The sequence below is a fragment of the Triticum urartu genome, chromosome 5A (genome assembly GCF_056163025.1).
Source record: "Triticum urartu cultivar PI428250 chromosome 5A, HENAU_Tu73, whole genome shotgun sequence".
Classification (NCBI taxonomy): Eukaryota; Viridiplantae; Streptophyta; class Magnoliopsida; order Poales; family Poaceae; genus Triticum; species Triticum urartu.
Window position 1 is genome coordinate 296,252,597 of NC_141877.1, and position 18,339 is coordinate 296,270,935.

Here is an 18,339-nt window from a genome sequence, read left to right on the forward strand (position 1 = left end):
CTCACCAAGATTACGTTATGCCCTAACCCTAATGAAATCGGTCCCACCGAGTTGATCATATCGGTCCCACCGAAAATCCTAACGTTCACATTTTGAACTGAATCGGTCTAACCGAGTTTGAGTATTCGGTCCCACCAAGTTTGGTGAATTGTGTGTAATGGTTAGATTTTGTGTGGAGGCTATATATACTCCTCCACCCTTCCTCCACTCGTGGAGAGAGCTATCAGAACGTGCCTACACTTATACCATTCATTTTTTGAGAGAGAACCACCTACTCATGTGTTGAGACCAAGATATTCCATTCCAACCACAAGAATTTTTATCTCTAGCCTTCTCCAAATTGCTTTCCACTCAAATCATCTTTCCACCAAATCCAAATCTGTGAGAGAGAGTTGAGTGTTGGGGAGACTATCATTTGAAGCACAAGAGCAAGGAGTTCATGATCAACACACCATCTATTACCTTTTAGAGAGTGGTGTCTCCTAGATTGGTTAGGTGTCACTTAGGAGCCTCCCTCAACATTGTGGAGTTGAACCAAGGAGTTTTTAAGGGCAAGGAGATCGCCTACTTCGTGAAGATCTACCCAAGTGAGGCAAGTCCTCCGTGGGCGATGGCCATGGTGGGATAGACAAGTTTGCTTCTTCATGGACCCTTCGTGGGTGGAGCCCTCCATGGACTCACGCAACCGTTACCCTTCGTGGGTTGAAGTCTCCATCAACGTGGATGTACGATAGCACCACCTATCGGAACCACGCCAAAAATCTCCGTGTCAACATTGCGTTTGCTCCCCCTAAACTCCACCCATTTACCTTCATATGCAATGATTTACATTATGCTACTATACTCTTATACTTGCATGTGTAGGTTGATTGCTTGAATTGTGCTAAGTTGCTAAAATCTACCAAGACTTAAAATTGGGAAAAGGCTAGACTTTTATTTGGTCAAGTAGTCTAATCACCCCCATCTAGACATACTTTCGATCCTACATGAATAGTAGCCAGTGGAGGCTGGATAAACAGGACACCATCGAGGGATGATTGAACACTAGCCGGTGGAGGCTAGATGAACAGGAGCCTGTGGATGAACAGTAGCTGGTGGATGCAGGAGGGAGATGCCGTGGATGAACAGTCGCAGGCGGAGGCTAGAGGAGGTCGACGGTGGATGAATAGTAGCCCGTGGAGTCCCATTTTGCGATATGCCACACTCCTCCCGATGAACAGGACCCCGTTTCGACCGTAGGAGGTCGAAGAGAAGTCAGTTTCCTCCGTTTTGCGGTATGTCACACCCCTCCCGATCAACAGAACCCTGTTTCGACCGTAGGAGGTCGAAGAGAAGTCTGTTTCCTCCGTTTTGCGGTACGCCAGACCCCTCCCGGTGAATAGGATCCTGTTTCTACCATAGGCGGTCGAACAGAAGTCCGTTTCCTCTGTTTTGCGGTGTGCCAGGCCTCGTTTCGGCTGTTCCGTCCAAGATGGTTGGCTCCCGATTAACAGGACGCATTCCGTTGCCTCCCTATGAGCATGACACTATTTCTCCGTTCTGACCCAGCCGGTTGGTTGCCGATGAATAGGACGCCATTGTTGCCCTCCGCTGCCTCTCCATATAAACGAGCCCTAGCCATACGTATGCGCGAGTAGGCGTTCGAGACCCTGTCTGTATGTACGTACGTGGCCGTATTTACTCTCTTGCACCCTGGTCGTACGTACATGTACACGATATAGACGGGACTGCGTGACATGCTACGTCCGCGCCTCTACTACGACACGTGCCCTTCCTTACTCGGCCACGGTTCATCGCTGCAGCTTGCAGACAGACCGATCGACCAGCATGTACGTACACGTTTGCGACCGACAAGCCTACGTACGGTTCGACCGGGTGGGTTCCAGCTATAAGGGAGGTAAGGAGGCACTTCCTTGAGTGTGTAGATATAGTTGGTGGGTCCCAGCTGTCAGGGGGAGAATCGTATTTTTTGCCCGTTGTACAGACGCACTTCCTTGCGTGCGAAGATGTACCTGGTGGGTCCCAGCAGTCAGGGGGAAACGTTTTTTCACAAAATACGGTGGCCCGTACGGTGGGTCCCTACTGTTAGGTGGAGGAATCATTATTTTTTGCGTAATAAGGAGGCACTTCCTTGCTGCGACCGTGCACCCGGCTGTCAGCCCCTCCACGTACAGTACTCTTCCGATGGAAGTCGTTCACTGACCACATTGACCACGCCGCGTCAAGTGCACCAAGGCAGTGGACGACAGCGAGGCCTAGGAAGGGGACGACGCGGAGCCGGGAAGTGTGGCAGTGGATGCCCACATGGAGAGAAGTATGGGGGTTGACTGGTTCGACTACGTTGTGAGGTTGCTGTCGCCACAGAATAATAGGGGTTGTGGGTGAGTAGAGGGATGGCCTGGCCAGAGGTTGGTGGGGCGGTCAGGCCTGCGCGGTAGCAGAGGCGGCCACGGGAGGCAGGAGCAGGCGGCACGACCGACACTGGTTTGGGCGGCTGGAGCAAGAAGACCAAAGGTTAAAGAAGCACTACGGCCATTGGATGGACATCGTATGGTCACTAGAGCTAGAATCGTTAATACTGACTAAGTTGACGAAGCCCTCCGTCCACGTCAACTTAGTAGGCCCACAAGTTAGCCACCCACTATGGTGGGTTCCAGCTAGCAGGGGGAGTATTCATTTTTTTTGTGCGTAATAAGGAGGCACTTCCTTGCATGCAAAGATATGGCTGGTGGGTTCGAGCTGTCAGCGGGGGGAACATTTTTTTCACGAAATACAGAGGCCCTTCCGGTGGGTCCTAGTTGTCAGGTGGAGGAATCATTATTTTGCACGTAATAAGGAGGCATTTCCTTGCGTGCGGCCATGGACCCAACTGTCAGCCTCTCCGAGTACAGTCCACTTCTAATGGATATCGCTCTTTCACCATGTTGACCATGCCGCGCCGAGAGCACCAGGGCGGTGGATGACGGCGAGGCCTAGGAGGGGAACGACACGGAGCCAGGGAAGACACGACAGCTGTTTCCCACGCGGAGGGGAGTACGAGGGTTTACTAGTTTGTCTGTCGTCACCGGAGAATAACAACAGGTGTGGGTGAGTAGGGGGTGGCTAGGCCAGCGATGGGAGTACGGTGGGGCGGTGAGGCCTGCGCGGCAGCACAGCGGGCCACGGGAGGAGGGAGTAGGCAGTCCCGTCGGCGCTTGTTTGAGCGGCTGGAGCAGGAAGAGCAGAGATTGAACAAGCACGGCGACAGTTGGGTGGACACCCAACAGTCACTTCTCTCGTGTGTTGACTAAGTTGACATGGTGTTGCATGTGCGTCAACCTTTTTTAGGAAAGCATACGGGGCCGCGGTGCTGCTGAACATTGGTGGCACAACGGTGACGCTCCCGATCACATACTTGGGCTTGCCCATCATGGTCGGGAGGAATAGGTTGGTTCACCTGTAGTTCATCCTCGATAGAATTAGGCCTAGGCTAGCCAGCTGGAAGGGTAGATTAATGCCAATGGGGGGCCACTGCGTCCTCGTATGTTGCGTCATGTCCGCCATTCCAACCTTCGCGCCCACGGCTCTAAGGGCGCCCAAGAAACTCTACAAGGAAATCGACAAGTCCCGGCAACGCTTCCTCTAGGCGCAGGATGAGGAGATCTTAGGGGCGAAGTGCAAGGTGGGCTGGAAGACGGTCACCGCGCCGGAGTTGCATGGTGGACTGGGCATCCACGACCTGCCCAGGTTCACCCGTGCGCTTCAGCTAAGGTGGTTGCGGCTCGCCTGGCAACAGCCTCACCGGCCTTGGGTGGGCACTGGTACGCCTTGCGACAACGGCGACCAAGCTCTGTTCGCTGCCTGCACCTCCGTCACCATTGTAAATGGAACCACGGTCTCCTTCTGGTTCTCTTCTTTGCTAGGAGGCCGGCAACTCTGCATGGCCTTCCCGGCGCTCTTTGCTGCGTCCATCAGGAAAAACCGATCGATTAAGGAGGCCTTGCAGGGCGACCGCTGGGTTCTTGACCTAAGGCATGCCAACCACAACAACGTCATTCGCCATGTAATCGAACTGGCCAGAGAGATCAGGAGCGCTGGCATCGTTTTGGAGGACCAGACGCCGGACACAATTCATTGGACGCAACACTATTCGGGAAAGTACTCCACCAAATCTTCCTACACTGCCCAATTTGTCGATGGACAGCATAGCAGCTTCAGAAGCATAATTTGGAAGATATGGGCACCATGGAAGATCAAGATGTTCCTCTGGTTCCTCCATCAAGACAAGCTATGGTGCAATGACAGGTTGCAAAGGAGGGGCTGGGAGAATGGCTACTTTTGCCCTTTATGCATGAGAAACCTTGAGTCATGCTTTCACCTGCTTTGAGACTACCCAATTTCCCTGAAAGTTTGGAAGAATGTTGTTGCATGGGTCGGCTGCCAGTCCCTGAACCCTGCTGGTTGGAGCAATGAAACTACATCGACTGGCTGTGCCGAGAGGATCCTATCTGCTGCGGCTGCAGGCAACCGCAAGGGCACCAAGTCGATGCTGGCCCCCATCGCTTGGCACATATGGCTGGAGAGGAACTCCTGTGTTTTCAGAGGGAAACAGGTGAACGAGCGGCATATCATCGAGGCATGCCGATGGGATATGGAGCAATGGAGAATGGCAGGCGCCGGATGCATAGAGCATCCCTTCGGGGACATGACGTGAGATATCGCCTTAAAGCATCCTCACGTGGGAGCAAAGTCCCTCCCAGTGATCCGATGTAATTTTTTCATTCATTTGATCACTTGATCTCAAACACCTTCTCGCTCTCTCCTGCTAAATCAATGAAACACCAGCACCAAGCTGGTTTCTTCAGAAAAACTATGATCCTCGTCATGTCCAGGTTGTCTGCCCGGACCGATTAGTTATGTACAGACATACCTTGGTCACGTTTGCTTGGCCTATGGACCATGCGGCGTCTAAAAGTCGGCAAGCATACCAAATAAGCTAGCTAACCAGGCTCCATAGTGAGAAGAGATTGGGTAGACGAGACCACCCCTTCTCGGATCGATGCCAACGGTTGAAAGTGATAAACAGCCTCTATCCAAGTAAGTTTTGTGACAGGCATGGTTCAGGAAGGCGCTCCAGTTCTTTTTTCTACCGTGAATATGCGAAACCAAGCTAACTGCACCAGCCATCTGCGTACTTCCAGTTTAAATTCTATATATTTCGCTTAATTTGCATGTTGGAGTTGGTCTCTACGACAATTGGCGCAACGAATCATTAGTGGAAGTAATAATTACCCAAGGATGTTGGAACATATGGAGATTGAGAAATGGGAAGATTTTCAGGCAAGAAGTCTTCAGCATTAATTGTTGGAAATTCAGATTGAAAGAAGACTCCTCTGCTAAAACACAAAATCAAGAATAAACATTTAAGTGCATTATTTGATTGCATTGACAATCGTCTATATAATTAGTGCCATAAAGTTTGCCTCCTGCATATGACAACATGATCCCCAAAACTGGAATTGGCTTAGATTTTTTTTCTTTGCTTATACTCACTCCGTTCTTAAATATAAGTCTTTTTAGATGTTTCAAATGGACTACAACATACAAATGTATATAGACATATTTTAGAGTGTAGATTCACTCATTTTGCTTCGTTTATTGAAATCTCTAGAAAAACTTATATTTGGAAACGGAGAAAGTACTTTTGCTGTTACAATATTACTCCCTCCGTCCGGAAAAACTTATCTCTCAAATTAATGTATCTAGCACCAAGTTAGTGATAAATACATTCATTTGAAGGACAAGCTTAGGACAAGCCTTTTTTAGATGGAGGGAGTAACAAAAAATTTACCGTACAACAATTGTTCTTCAGTCCACGGTTCAAAAAAAAACGACTAGTACCAAGTAGTAGTGTACACATCTCATTTGTCCAATGTACCATAGTTCTTCCAAAAGTAGCAGTAGCATTCCCGCATAAATAAAACAAGCCACAGCGGTAGTAGTAAACAACAGTGTACGTATATCTTTCTTCATGGCCTGAGGTCTGACGCGGGCAGTTGTAAAATTGACGAACAGAAGCCGTAGATTCTCTCCACGCCTTTTGACGGACGGTTTGACCATAGGGCCATCAATCACGTGAAAGCATGACATGTGCGCTCGTACTCTACTCGGCAAAGGCATCTCAACTATAGCTGCGACTGTCCGCCCATCGGCGCGGCGGCTCTCTGCGTTGTGCAGCTGCACCTCTGCCGCACGCAAGCGCGCGCATACGGATGGAGTGCTAGTATATGCGGCATGTTCTTCCAACTCCCAACAGTCTCCAGGCCTTAAAAAATGGGAAAAGCTACACGGTAGCAGGGCAGGAGACAAAAACGGGGCAGAGGCCGAAGAATGTGCAGCATGGTTCGGTACCTTTGGTGGGATTGCGGTGGCCGGCCCCGCCCCGGTTTGACCCTTTTCTTCACGCACCGGTTCCCGTGCGGTTGGCCCCGAGACGCATCTCTCATCTCATGCATCCACAGATGCCGGCTGGGCATACCTAAGAGCAACTCGGACGGGTCGATTCATTTCGCTCGCACGTGTTCGTTTCATTTAAAAATGACACAAAAATCGACTCAACACATCGACTTAAACGGACGCGCGTCCACTTTTTATCCGTCGGGCGACCTATTCTAGCCTAAATTTGGACCTCATTTGCGTCGGTACGGATACAAAGCGGTCACACGCGACGCCCGCCAACTCCTCCACTAGCCCGCCAGTCGATGTCACATAGGCCATTCTCCCCCTCCCATCGACAGCAAGCCCCGGCGCCACAACCCCGTCGCCGCCGTCGCTAGTTCCAGTACCCTCGCCAGCAGTCCACACACACATACCTCCCCCACAGCACGCCACCTTCCCACGTCGCCGTCACCACCGCCTCACACTACAACACGGATGAGGTTACGAGGCATTATAAAATGCCTCTGTATGAGTTGAAAATGCCTTCAATTCTCTTTCGAGGCGTTTACAAAGAACGCTAAAGTTGGTCACGAAGGAAAAGAGCAACGAAGGCATTTTACAATAACGCCTCCAAAGGTATTTCATCAACGGCGTTTTTAAGAAATGCCTCGGAAGCTCCCTGGCAATTTCAGATAGCGCCGCTAAGTGTAAAAAAACTCATCAGTCGTTTTCCATGTGCACCCCTCTCCCGTCGTGGCCCCCGCCCCCTCTACCAGGCTGGCTAGCTGCTTATTATTCTACTAGCTAATCGGACTTGCACTGTTAGTATATATCTTCTCAGCTGGATGTCTAAGTAGTTGTGGAACTGGGCACACATTTCTACCTTTTAAACACGTCCGACTCTTGTTGGCTAAACAGTATGGAACTAAATTGATCGGTTGTATGGAAAGCTCAGCCGGGAACAAAAAGACTTAGTTAAATGGCAATAACAGGATTTGAACCAGGATCGATCGGTGCTAGCCTCGCATTCACGACTAGTAGAACCAGTCTGAAGTTGTGATTTACTACGGAATCGATATCATAAATATTGCAGATTTCGTCATCATCAACCTCCAGCCGCTGCTGTCGCTAATGTCCCCAGTCCCCACCAGGAACTTTCATGTCACCTTAGACAAGTGAACAATTCTTCAGTTCCCTGGAGCTTTGGAGTAGTCAAATTCTTTCGAACCAAATTCCAAAGAATCTGCAGACTAGCATGTCCCCCGATCAAAAATCATTACGCAACTCATCTCCGATATGCCAATAATCTCATCGCCGGCGGATTGAACGACGACGGCCAGGAGAGAGAGACTCATGCAAGCTTGAACATTGAAGGTCGCGCTGCAGCAGCACAGCAACCCGCATCAGCTGCAATATGTGGCCAGTTTGCCGCTGCCGGCCCTGCCACGTTGCATCAATAAAAGGCATTTTGCTAATACGCCTCCAAATCTGCAACAATCCAAAGCGTTTTCCAAAAGTGCCTCCAAATCAACATCAACCAAGGCGCTTTTCTGTAACGCCTTCAAAGCTGCATCAATCCGAGGCATTTTTCTAAAACGCCACCTTTAGGCATGATTTTGAGGCATTTATAAAGTGCCCTTATGAAAATGCCTTGAATTAACAACCGTGGTGTAGTGTCGCCGCCGGGCCACCAAGCTCCGCCCCCTCCCCCCCCCCCCCCCCCCCGACATTGCCATGAGCACCATCTCACCCCCCGCACCCCTGGCCAGCTCCTTCGACAACGCTGGCACGCTCGTCTGACGCCGCCACCCTCGTCGGATGCCGCCAGGCCATCTACCTAGTCCAAGGAAGGTGCACTTCTCTTTGTTGGCCTGCTTATTCGACGACGCCCGCAAGTTGTTCGATGGTTTGCCCGCAAGGTACAAATGGACTCCGCCGACAAGTTCTTTTTCCACATTTTCCATTGCAACTCGGATGATTCTTCATCGGACGATGAGGAGATGGTCGCTGCTATGTTGGTCGTCCATGACCACCTTAGTAGGCAGCGGCCTTTGTTTCGGGGCTCGATCCCGGAGGACACTCCGGCGTTGAACCGCAACCGAGAGAGCGGTAGTTTCCTTCTTCGGAAGGGCTACTTCGAGACACCCAACCTGCTCTTCAAACATCACCATTTCCAGCATTGTTTCCGTATGGGTAGGCATGTTTTCAACCGTATTTTGGAGGGGATGGTTGGATAAGATATGTATTTCGAGTGCAAGAGGATGTTGTGACGCCCTCGATTCAATCGTACACTAATCATACACGCAAATGTGTACGATCAAGATCAAAGACTCACGGGAAGATATCACAACATAACTCTAGACACAAATTAAAATAATACAAGCTTTATATTATAAGTCAAGGGCCTCGAGGGCTCGAATACATCAGCTCGAATACACAAGAGTCAGCGGAAGCAACAATATCTGAGTACAGACATAAGTTAAACAAGTTTGCCTTAAGAAGGCTAGCACAAAAGAATCTACGATCGTAAAGGCAAGGCCTCCTGCCTGGGAGCCTCCTAACTACTCCAGGTCGTCAGTGGCCGTCACGTAGTAGTAGGCACCCTCGGGGTAGTAGTAGTCATCGGTGGTGTCGTCTGGCTCATGGGATCCGTCATCTGGTCGCAGCAATCGGGTATGGGGGAAAAGAGGTAGCAAAGCAGCCGTGAGTACTCATCCAAAGTACTCGCGAGACTTACATCAGATCTAAACTAAGTATGCATTGGTATCAAACAAAAGAGTTGTATTTATGGACTGTACTGCAGAATGCCAGAAGAGAAGGGGAAAGCCTAGCCTATCGAAGACTAGCATCTTCAAGCAGCTCCAAGCATCTTGCAGCATTCAGAAGAGTATATAAAGACATATTATAATATTAGTAAGTATGTTGTAACGTGCCCAGAGATCACTTCCTCGACTCCCTGCGAGGAAACAGTCCCGGTGCCATCATTTCCATTAAATGCCTTAGCATCAAGTTCTAGTTGTATCGACCGGGATACAACTCCGAGCGTCCGTTACTGTAGGACAGGCTATCCATAGATGTTTTCTTCCCTGCAGGGGTGCACCAACTTACCCACCAAGCTCAATTAACTCCGGCCGGACACACCATCAGGTCATGACCGGCCTCGGCCAATCAACACACCGTAGTCCTACCTAGGCTCAACAGAGAGGCTAGCACGCCGGTCTACATCCTAAATGCGAAGGGGTCATGGGCCAATCGCCCTTTGCAATCCTTCACATTGCGAGGGCGGCCGGTGAGCAGACCTGGCAACCTCCTTAAAAAGGAAGGTGCTTACGCGATCCAACCCGGCGCGCGCCGCTCCATTGCTTACGTCAGTGAGCTTTCGGATGATACATACGATGCAGAGTGCCCATACTTATTCCCGCGTGGTGGTCAGTGCGAAAAGGCCATAGGCCTACTCGGATCAAATATCCAAACCGTTAGTGTGTTGGTAGTGCGGTCACGAGCAGAGACTCACGAAAGAGGTGACCCCGTCGCCCCGTCTCGAGGACTTGCGGCAAGGGCTAAGAATGCCCGGCCACGCCTCGTATTCAACTCTCGGGTACCCTCCAGGTCAACCCATCTCCACATCACTCGCGAGTACCCCTCGTTGTCGACCCGCCTTTCCAAGTAACAGTTATAAAGTCCAAGTATCTGGGTGTCCAAACATCAAGGGGAAACTCCGAGGAACCACCCTCAGTGGATTCCACTCGATGTAATCATCAAGGTGAACGTAAGAGGAACCACCCTCGAGGTTCACTCTTGAGGGGTTGCACGACAGAGCCATATCGGAAGTGGTTAAGGAGGAACCACCTTCGATGACCAGGACCAAATAGCTACCCTACAGGATTAACATCAGAAGTGCTGATGAGGTGTCACCCTCGGCACTCGATAGTAACTCTGCAGAGTCGTACAACAAGGGGGGTGATGTGCGGTGTCAGGGCCTGGACGTCAATCACGTTGATCGATTCATCAAACATAAAGCGGGGCAACAAGGACAAGGTGGGGGTCACTGATGGATCACTAACCAACCTATACTAAGCAGTTTAGAGTAAGCAGGTAGGTAACAATAAGCAGGTAACAAAAACAAGCTATGCATCAGAGTGGGATCATACAAAAAGCAGTAGCAGTTCTAATGCAAGCATGAGAGGGAAAGAAATGGGAGATAACGGAATGCTCAGGGGGGTTGCTTGCCTGGAAGCTCTGCTGAAAAGGAAGAAGTGTTGTCGACGGCGTAGTCAATTACAGGGGCAACATCGGTCTCGGGGTCTACCAGAGAGAAGAGGGGGAAGAAACAATAAATATAAAGCAAACATAGCATCACAAAGCATAACATGGCAATATGATGTGCCGGGGTGTGACCTAACATATGGCTACACGATAAAGGTGAAGGGGGGAAACAATAGGGAATGTTTTCTCGGTTCCGGACCTGTGTCAAGCAGATGACTGGAGGGGAATGTTTCAAGTTCAGCATGCTAGGGGCATGTGATAGATGAACGGACCGCATATTCGGATTCATTGGATTTTTTGACCAACTTTCATGTATAAAGTTTTTTGATCCGAGCTACGGTTTAATTTCTATGAATTTTCAAAGTTTTAAACATTTTCTGGAATTAAATAAATTAATAGAAAGGTTATTGCGTCAGCATGATGTCACAGTGACATCAGCAGTCAGCAGGGCGGGTGACCAGGTTAAACCTAACCAGTGGGTCCCGCATGTCATACACAGAGGGCTAACAGTGGGTTATTTTAATTAAACATGGTTAATTAGCAGCTAGGCCCCACATGTCAGTGACTAATTAGTTTAACTAATTGTTTTTATTTATAAAAACATTTATTTAACAAAATATGCGGTGGGGCCCGCGTGTCAGTGGCACTGAGTGCCCAGTCAGCATAGTTGACCACAGTCAACGTGGTCAACTAGGTCCAGGGGGCCCACGGGGCAATGACCAGGGGAGTGGCCCTGACCGGTCACGTCGGCAGGGTGCCGGAGAAGGCTCCGGCGACTTCTCCCGCGGCGGCACATCGCCGGAGACGACCGAGATTCGCCTATAGGGGCCAATACGGGCGCGGGCGGGCTTGTTCGAACGGGGAGAATCCGCCGCGTCGTGTGGTGAGGCCGGCCGGAGCTGGAGCTGTCGGAAACGGGACCGGCGACGAGTGGAGGCGGTGGTTGCGTTCGGGAGCGCGTCGGGAAAAGCCTACGGGGTGGTTAAAACGAGCGTTGTGACGCGCGTTCGAACGAGGGGAGCCGCACGCATCCAACGTCGGCGGTCCCGCGTGCTGGGATGGCCTAGAGCCACGGCAGCGCTGACCGGAGCGGCGCCGGAGTTCGGACATCGATGGATTCGAGCGTCCAGGGCACGGCTGTTAAGGCATATCTCTATCGATGTAGTTTTGGTGATTGATGACAACATGTTTGCGGACTAATCGTGTGCTTTGAGCATTTCAGAGATTCATCCTTTGGCACGAGACGATTTCTTTTCCCTCGGAGTGTTATTCAAGATGGTGTAGCTCTTTCGTTTCTTGTTTGGTGGACTAGTTTCGTAGGAGTCACCGTACTATCAAGAGGGGGTCCGCTTTGGTAAGGCTTGGGTGGAATCAACACTACACATCCTTTCCTCACCCTCTGAGCCATTCCGGTTCAATGGAGTGCTCCTTCCCCTCTCAGTGTGCGGTTTTGGGTCCAAGCGGTAGTACCACGGTACCCAGCGGTAGTACCGCTTGTGGGTCTCAACCGCAGTACTGCTGCGGTATCGGGCTCCTTCTGCGTCGACTCGAGGGGGTCGCCTCTCATGTCGGGTTGTGCGGTACTTGCAGCGGTAGTATAAGCGACAGTACCGCTCGAGAGCGGTAGTACCGCCCTACCACCGCGGCAGTACCGCACTGGGCTCGGCTCCTGTACCACATGGTAGTACCGCATGGCGGAGCTTTGTACTGCTGGGACCAGCGATAGTACCGCTGCCCCCTGCGGTAGTACCGCCCTCTGCGAGGCTGTTTTGGGGGTAACGGTTGTTGGGTAACGTAGTAATTTCAAAAAAAATCCTACGCACACGCAAGATCATGGTGATGCATAGCAACGAGAGGGGAGAGTGTTGTCCACGTACCCTTGTAGACCGTAAGCGGAAGCGTTAGCACAACGCGGTTGTTGTAGTCGTACGTCTTCAAGATCTGACCGATCAAGTACCGAACGTACGGCACCTCCGAGTTCTGCACACGTTCAACTCGATGACGTCCCTCGAACTCCGATCCAGCCGAGTGTTGAGGGAGAGTTTCGTCAGCACGACGGCATGGTGACGATGTTGATGTTCAACCGACGCAGGGCTTCGCCTAAGCACCACTACAGTATTATCGAGGTGGACTATGGTGGAGGGGGCACCGCACACGGCTAAGAGACGATCAACTTGATCAACTTGTTTGTCTAGAGGTGCCCCCCTGCCCCTGTATATAAAGGAGCAAGGGGGAGGCGGGCGGCCTAGGAGAAGGGCGCGCCAAGGGGGGAGTCCTACTCCTACCGGGAGTAGGACTCCTCCTTTCCTTGTTGGAGTAGGAGAGAAGGAAAGAGGAGGAGAGGGAGAAGGAAAAGGGGCTGCACCCCTTGTCCAATTCGGACCAGAGGGGGGGCGCAGGCCTCCTTCCTTTTGGCTTCTCTCCGCTATTCCCGTATGGCCCAATAAGGCCCATATACTCCCCGGCGAATTCCCGTAACTCTCCAGTACTCCGAAAAATACCCGAATCACTCGGAACCTTTTCGAAGTTTGAATATAGTCGTCCAATATATCGATCTTTACGTCTCGACCATTTCGAGACTCCTCGACATGTCCCCGATCTCATCCGGGACTCCGAACTCCTTCGGTACATCAAAACACATAAACTCATAATATAACCGTCATCGAACTTTAAGCGTGCGGACCCTACGGCTTCGAGAACTATGTAGACATGACCGAGACACGTCTCCGGTCAATAACCAATAGCGGAACCTGGATGCTCATATTGGCTCCCACATATTCTACGAAGATCTTTATCGGTCAACCGCATAACAACATACGGTGTTCCCTTTGTCATCGGTATGTTACTTGCCCGAGATTCGATTGTTGGTATCTCAATACCTAGTTCAATCTCGTTACCGGCAAGTCTCTTTACTTGTTCCGTAATACATGATCCCACAACTAACTCATTAGTTGCAATGCTTGCAAGGCTTAAGTGATGTGCATTACCGAGAGGGCCCAGAGATACCTCTCCGACAATCGGAGTGACAAATCCTAATCTCGAAATACGCCAACCCAACAAGTACCTTCAGAGACACCTGTAGATCACCTTTATAATCACCCAGTTACGTTGTGACGTTTGGTAGCACACAAAGTGTTCCTCCGGTAAACGGGAGTTGCATAATCTCATAATCATAGGAACATGCATAAGTCATGAAGAAAGCAATAGCAACAAACTAAACGATCAAGTGCTAAGCTAATGGAATGGGTCAAGTCAATCACATCATTCTCCTAATGATGTGATCCCGTTAATCAAATGACAACTCATGTCTATGGTTAGGAAACATAACCATCTTTGATCAACGAGCTAGTCAAGTAGAGGCATACTAGTGACACTCTGTTTGTCTATGTATTCACACATGTATTATGTTTCTGGTTAATACAATTCTAGCATGAATAATAAACATTTATCATGATATAAGGAAGTAAATAATAACTTTATTATTGCCTCTAGGGCATATTTCCTTCAGTCTCCCACTTGCATTAGAGTCAATAATCTAGTTTACATCGCCATGTGATTTAATACCAATAGTTCACATCATCATGTGATTAACATCCATAGTTGACATCGACATGTGACCAATACCCAAAGGGTTTACTAGAGTCAATAATCTAGTTCACATCGCTATGTGATTAATACCCAAAGAGTACTAAGGTGTGATCATGTTTTGCTTGTGAGAGAAGTTTAGTCAACGGATCTGCCACATTCAGATCTGTAAGTATTTTGCAAATTTCTATGTCAACAATGCTCTGTACGGAGCTACTCTAGCTAATTGCTCCCACTTTTAATATTTATCCAGATTGAGACTTTGAGTCATCTGGATCAGTGTCAAAACTTGCATCGACGTAACCCTTTACGACGAATCTTTTGTCACCTCCATAATCGAGAAACATATCCTTATTCCACTAAGGATAATTTTGACCAATGTCCAGTGATCTACTCCTAGATCACTATTGTACTCTCTTGTCAAACTCAGGGTAGAGTATACAATAGGTCTGGTACACTACATGGCATACTTTATAGAACCTATGGCTGAGGCATAGGGAATGACTTTCATTCTCTCTCTATCTTCTGCCATGGTCGGGCTTTGAGTCTTACTCAACTTCACACCTTGTAACACATGCAAGAACTCCTTCTTTGACTGTTCCATTTTGAACTACTTCAAAATCTTGTCAAGGTATGTACTCATTAAAAAAACTTATCAAGCGTCTTGATCTATCTCTATAGATCTTGATGCTCAATATGTAAGCAGCTTCACCGAGGTCTTTTTTTGAAAAACTCCTTTCAAACACTCCTTTATGCTTTGCAGAATAGTTCGACATTATTTCCGATCAACAATATGTCATTCACATATACTTATCAGAAATGTTGTAGTGCTCCCACTCACTTTCTTGTAAATACAGGCTTCACTGCAAGTCTGTATAAAACTATATGCTTTGATCAACTTATCAAAGCATATATTCCAACTCCGAGATGCTTGCACCAGTCCATAGATGGATCGCTGGAGCTTGCATATTTTGTTAGTACCTTTAGGATTGAAAAAACCTTCTGGTTGCATCATATACAACTCTTCTTTAATAAATCCATTAAGGAATGCAGTTTTGTTTATCCATTTGCCAGATTTCATAAAATGCGGCAATTGCTAACATGATTCGGACAGACTTAAGCATAGATACGAGTGAGAAACTCTCATCGTAGTCAACACCATGAACTTGTCGAAAACCTTTTTGCGACAATTCTAGCTTTGTAGATAGTAACACTACTATCAGCGTCCGTCTTCCTCTTGAAGATCCATTTAATCTCAATGGCTCGCCGATCATTGGGCAAGTCAATCAAAGTCCATACTTTGTTCTCATACATGGATCTCATCTTAGATTTTATGGCCTCAAGCCATTTCACGGAATCTGGGCTCATCATCGCTTCCTCATAGTTCGTAGGCTCGTCATGGTCAAGTAACATGACCTCCAGAACAGGATTACCGTACCACTTTGGTGCGGATCTCACTCTGGTTTACCTACGAGGTTCGATAGTAACTTGATCTGAAGTTACATGATCATCATCATTAGCTTCCTCACTAATTGGTGTAGGAGTCACAGGAACAGATTTCTGTGATGAACTACTTTCCAATAAGGGAGCAGGTACATTTACCTCATCAAGTTCTACTTTCCTCCCACACACTTCTTTCGAGAGAAACTCCTTCTCCAGAAAGGATCCATTTTCAGCAACAAATGTCTTGCCTTCGGATCTGTGATAGAAGGTGTACCCAACAGTTACTTTTGGGTATCCTACGAAGACGCACTTCTCCGATTTGGGTTTGAGCTTATCAGGTTGAAACTTTTTCACATAAGCATTGCAACCTCAAACTTTAAGAAACGATAGCTTAACCCCAAAACGATAGTGGTAAATCGGTAAGAGACATCATAGACCGCACCATATCTAATAAAGTACGGTTACGACGTTCGGATACACCATTACATTGTGGTGTTCCAGGTGGCGTGAGTAGTGAAACTATTTCACATTGTTTTAACTGAAGGCCAAACTCGTAACTCAAATATTCTCCTCCACAATCAGATCGTAGAAACTTTATTTTCTTGTTATGATGATTTTCCACTTCACTCTGAAATTATATGAACTTTTCAAATATTTCAGATTTTTGTTTCATCAAGTAGATATACCCATATCTGCTCAAATCATCTATGAAGATCAGAAAATAATGATACCTGTCGTGAGCTTCAATATTCATCGGACCACATACATCAGTATGTATGATTTCCAACAAATATGTTGCTCGCTCCATTGTTCCAGAGAACAGAGTCTTAGTCATCTTGCCCATGAGGCATGGTTCGCAAACATCAACTGATTCATAATCAAGTGATTCAGAAGCCCATCAGCATGGATTTTCTTCATGCGCTTTACACCAATATGACCTAAACGGCAGTGCCACAAATAAGTTGCACTATCATCATTAACTTTGCATCTTTTTGGCTTGAATATTATGAATATGTGTATCACTACGATCGAGATCCAACAAACCATTTTTTTGGTGTGTATGAACATCGAAGGTTCTATTCATGTAAACAGAACAACAATTGTTCTCTAACTTAAATGAATAACCGTATTGCAATAAACATGATCAAATCATATTCATGCTCAACGCAAACACTAAATAACATTTATTTTAGGTCACTAATCCCGAAAGTATAGGGAGTGTGCGATGATGATCATATCAATCTTGGAACCATTTCCAATACACATTGTCACTTCACCCTTAACTAGTCTCTGTTCATTCTGCAACTCCCGTTTTGAGTTACTATTCTTAGCAACTGAACTAGTATCAAATACTGAGGGGTTGATATAAACACTAGTAAAGTACACATCAATAACATGTATATCAAATATACCTATGTTCACTTTTCCATCCTTCTTATCCGCCAATTACTTGGGGTAGTTCCTCTTCCAGTGACCATTCCCTTTGCAGTAGAAGCACTCAGTTTCAGGCTTAGGTCCAGACTTGGGTTTTTCACTTGAGCAACAACTTGCTTGCCGTTCTTCTTGAAGTTCCCCTTTCTTCCCTTTGTCCCTTTACTTGAAACTAGTGGTTTTGTTTACCATCAACACTTGATGCTTTTCTTGATTTCTATCTTCGTCGATCTCAGCATCACGAAGAGCTTGGGAATCGTTTCCGTTATCCCTTGCATATTATAGTTCATCACGAAGTTCTACTAACTTGGTGATGGTGACTAGAGAATTCTGTCAATCACTATTTTATCTGGAAGATTAACTCCCACTTGATTCAAGCGATTGTAGTACCCCAGACAATCTAAGCACATGCTCACTTCTTGAGCTATTCTCGTCCATCTTTTAGCTATAGAACTTGTTGGGGACTTCATATCTCTCAACTCGGGTATTTGCTTGAAATATAAACTTCAACTCCTGGAACATCTCATATGGTCCATGACGTTCAAAACGTCTTTCAAGTCCCGATTCTAAGCCGTTTAAGCATGGTGCACTAAACTATCAAGTAGTCATCATATTGAGCTAGCCAAACGTTCATAACATCTGCATCTGCTCCTGTAATAGGTTTGTCACCTAGCGGTGCATCAAGGACATAATTCTTCTATGCAGCAATGAGGTTAATCCTCAGATCACGGATCCAATCCGCATCATTGCTACTAACATTTTTCAACATAGTTTTCTCTAGGAATATATAAAAAATTAAACGGGGAGCAATATGGCGAGCAATTGATCTACAACATAGATATGCTAATACTACCAGGACTAAGTTCATGATAAATTAAAGTTCAATTAATCATATTGCTTAAGAACTCCCACTTAAATAGACATCCCTCTAATCCTCTAAGTGATCACGTGATCCAAATCAACTAAACCATGTCCGATCATCACGTGAGATGGAGTAGTTTCAATGGTGAACATCACTATGTTGATCATATGTACTATATGATTCACGCTCGACCTTTTGGTCTCCGTGTTCCGAGGCCATATCCGTTATATGCTAGGCTCGTCAAGTTTAACCTGAGTATTCCGCGTGTGCAACTGTTTTGCACCCGTTGTATTTGAACGTAGAGCCTATCACACCCGATCATCACGTGGTGTCTC